The sequence below is a fragment of the Pomacea canaliculata genome, linkage group LG1 (assembly GCF_003073045.1).
Source record: "Pomacea canaliculata isolate SZHN2017 linkage group LG1, ASM307304v1, whole genome shotgun sequence".
Taxonomy (NCBI): Eukaryota; Metazoa; Mollusca; class Gastropoda; order Architaenioglossa; family Ampullariidae; genus Pomacea; species Pomacea canaliculata.
Window position 1 is genome coordinate 25,602,806 of NC_037590.1, and position 3,242 is coordinate 25,606,047.

General features: G+C 35.3%; 1 long non-coding RNA gene across 1 annotated transcript; it reads right to left on the reverse strand.

The window, feature by feature from the left end:
* Window positions 1-363: 363 nt before the first annotated feature.
* LOC112566529 lies at window positions 364-3,067 on the reverse strand. Its single transcript, XR_003099617.1, has 2 exons — window positions 2,368-3,067; window positions 364-1,701 (listed from the first exon to the last, which is right to left on the reverse strand). It is a non-coding gene; the product is annotated as an uncharacterized LOC112566529 (long non-coding RNA).
* Between the last annotated feature and the right edge of the window lie 175 nt (window positions 3,068-3,242).

Below are 3,242 nucleotides of genomic sequence, written 5' to 3' on the forward strand. Positions count from 1 at the left end.
CCAAGAGCCAGCACGGGCTCCAGGGCAGACGACATCTCTGGGTCCCTTGTAATATTAATAGTACATTACTTTCTCAGTATATTGTAGATGACAGATGAGAAGATTCGTAATTTAGAAGTGGTGCTCCCACACGTCATACACGTGACCCAGTCTATATCTCTGTATCTTGAGTTGTGTTCACTGTGACTGTATCTGCTGACATTTGTCAAATGGTTTAGCTCACAGATGTAGGCATCCCTTCATCACAACTCTCTTACTGTTATCATTTAGAAGTTGTGTTCATGATTGTGTGCAGCTTTTTTCTTTTTTCTACCTTGTACTTGTAGTACCCAGCTTCATAGAAACAATCTCCAGACTGTGGAATGTTATGTCAACCTTTTATTAAAAGAAAAAAAGAAGGAAATAAATCTACAGACCAAAGCCAGGCCCCTTTCACAGCCGTGGACAGGGTACACCAGACCACCTTGTTCCCCCCTACACACCTCTCACCGGGCCTGCTCGCATGAAGCACAATTGGCAAGTAGGTGGGGAGACAGCTAGTCTAGAATGTTTATTTACCAGTTTTCCTTTTTTTCACCTTGAGTTTTATTATTTGCTAGCAGCCTTTATACCAAATGTCCACGTTTCTGTTTTGAAACAAACACATACATGTGAAATAAATTCAGCTAGGGAAATAAATTCTGATGTAAAGAAACATCTGTTGAGCAAGGACAATTATATATATAAATCCATGCCACTGATGAAAACAGCTTCTTGAAGTTAACTCTTTAAAGTTTCTAATCCCACCGCTCATGGAGTAGATTTTCATATGAATGAAATGCATAAAGCAATCGATGATTCAACAGTTTAAAAACTTGAAACTAAAATGTTGCGAGATATACATATCATTCATATATATTTCAATCCAATACATGCATTTATGAGTTTGCACACAAAAATTAGCACATATGCTCAGATATAAATGCACATTCGCATGCAAGTTAGCTAAATAAAATTTAAAACACTCTAATTTGGAAAATCTTAATGCACTTTATTAAAATTAGTTCAAACAAAAGTGCTCAATTCTCCTACAAAAGACAAAGAGGTAGGACTTAAAACTCTGTTTCTAAGAATGTGTACATTTGCAAGGACATGTGACAAATGTTAAAGAAAGGTGAATCTCAGATAAAACATTAATTTTGGACTTCAATTTCTACTCTTACTCTAATGTCAAAAGCTAGAAAAGCTACAGTGAGAAGAGTAGGAAGCCGTATTTTTACTTTCCATGCAAACTGAAAGAAAAATAAGAGCATTCTAGTTATGTTTCTGGTAATATCTGTGTAACAGATGGTAGGTGAAATAATATCAGACATTGGGAAGTAGTGTATCTACCATATTCTCAAACAATCAAATGCATATACTCTTAAAATTATCAAACTCAGTGCATTGTGCATTTAAAAATGTATAAAAGATCAAATCCTTTACATGAAATATCTCTAGCAACTTTATAAACTATAGAGGATTAATCCTCCAGAACTGCAGCAGTGAAAACATAAGAAACAAGAATTAATGTATGACCCAGATTTTGTTGCTTCAGAAAGTCAGAACAGTTCCAAGCCAGCTTAAAAAGAAATATGAGTGTTTCCTGAAGCATGACTTGTTAACGACTAGAAAATCTTGGTATTTGATTGATGATCTCAAGAATCCTTGTGTTGATATTACCTGCAACAGACATTATCAGCTATTAGGAAGTATCAAAGCACAAGCAAACATTCACTGTTAAATTTATGTGTACTGGAGAACTTTACCTGATAAAGTTGTTGAATAAATAGTAACAATGCCAATATTGTTCAATAAAGTACTGTTGTAGTAACCATGTTTATTGAAAATTATAAATGACTGAGCTGCTTCACATGACTAAAAAGTCTTTCTAAATATAAATTAAGCTATTTCAACAAACCATTTAAAAATGCTTTGTAACATTACATGCTTTGTAATGTTTGCGATTGTCATATGATTATGAAATGGCAGGAAAAAAAACAGCAAGAAAATGGTATATAAAAGTACCAATTTAAAACATTAGCTACAAACATCTAGTTTTATTTGATGCATGGATCGTCACAAAATAGGCAGAAATAAAAAAAAAAAAAGAATCCAAAGCGACTGTAATCTTCTAATCACATCAGAGATTTTTTTAAGTTAAAAAATCCAAAGAAAAACTATCTAATCTTGAAAATTTTGCAATGTATAATGGGTACAGAACACTAGTAGCAGTACTATAACACATATGTCACTAAATAGTGAGCTGACAGGGAAACAGTTAAGCAACCTTATTTAACAAATGTTAATTAAATAGATGTTATGATATTAAGCATACGAAACACTGACATTCTTTCACGATTCTGTTGGTATGACGGGTCATTACATCTTCGATGTTACCTGAAGACTTTTTTTTTTTGTACGTGTTCCTGAAACGCAGGGGTCCGCGCGAAGCGTTGGTCTCGGCAGACGAATAACTGGAATTAGAAACAGCGGCACTCGTTGCAGTTCATGCACTCGAGCCAAATTGAAATTCAGCCAAATAGGTCTTGCTTGAAACCTTGCTGTCGACCCTCCGGTTCGCTTTATCTTGGTTCTGACGTCACTATGCCATAGCAAATAACAGAAGCTCCTGTTGCATTCAACGTTCTCTCTATCTCCTATTCTGGGATTTTTTATAATTATACATTCTAATTAGTAACACCGACATCTCGATTATCTAACGTGGATAATCTTAAATCAACAGATGCCAACTAAAGGCTCAGTAGAGCTTTTTATGTTCGTTTCAGTCGTTGTCAGGCTACATTTATGGACGCCTGTGGTCTATGACGTATAGGAAATATGTGCCTGTGGGCTACATCCTCGTAAATTCTAGTTTTGTGTTATTTCCTTTTTAGAATGTTAAAAAAAAATAGCGATGACTTCTTACGCATGATTTCGGCCTGTGTATATGTCCATACAAAAACATGACACAGAACAATAAATTAAAAAAAAATGTTATGCAACTATATATGATTAGCGTCTCTGCACGAACTAATATCCCTGGACTGCTGGCAGACGATTTTTTTTTTTTTTTTGCTAAAACGAAGCATGAGACAAGAAAGCTTCCGGTTTAATCACATTCTTTGTTAGGGCTCGCCGAGACTAAAGCGGATCACTATGCAAGAGTCTACTCGTTGGTCTTGGCAGACAGACAGCAGTCCACCTATACACGTGCATAGTCT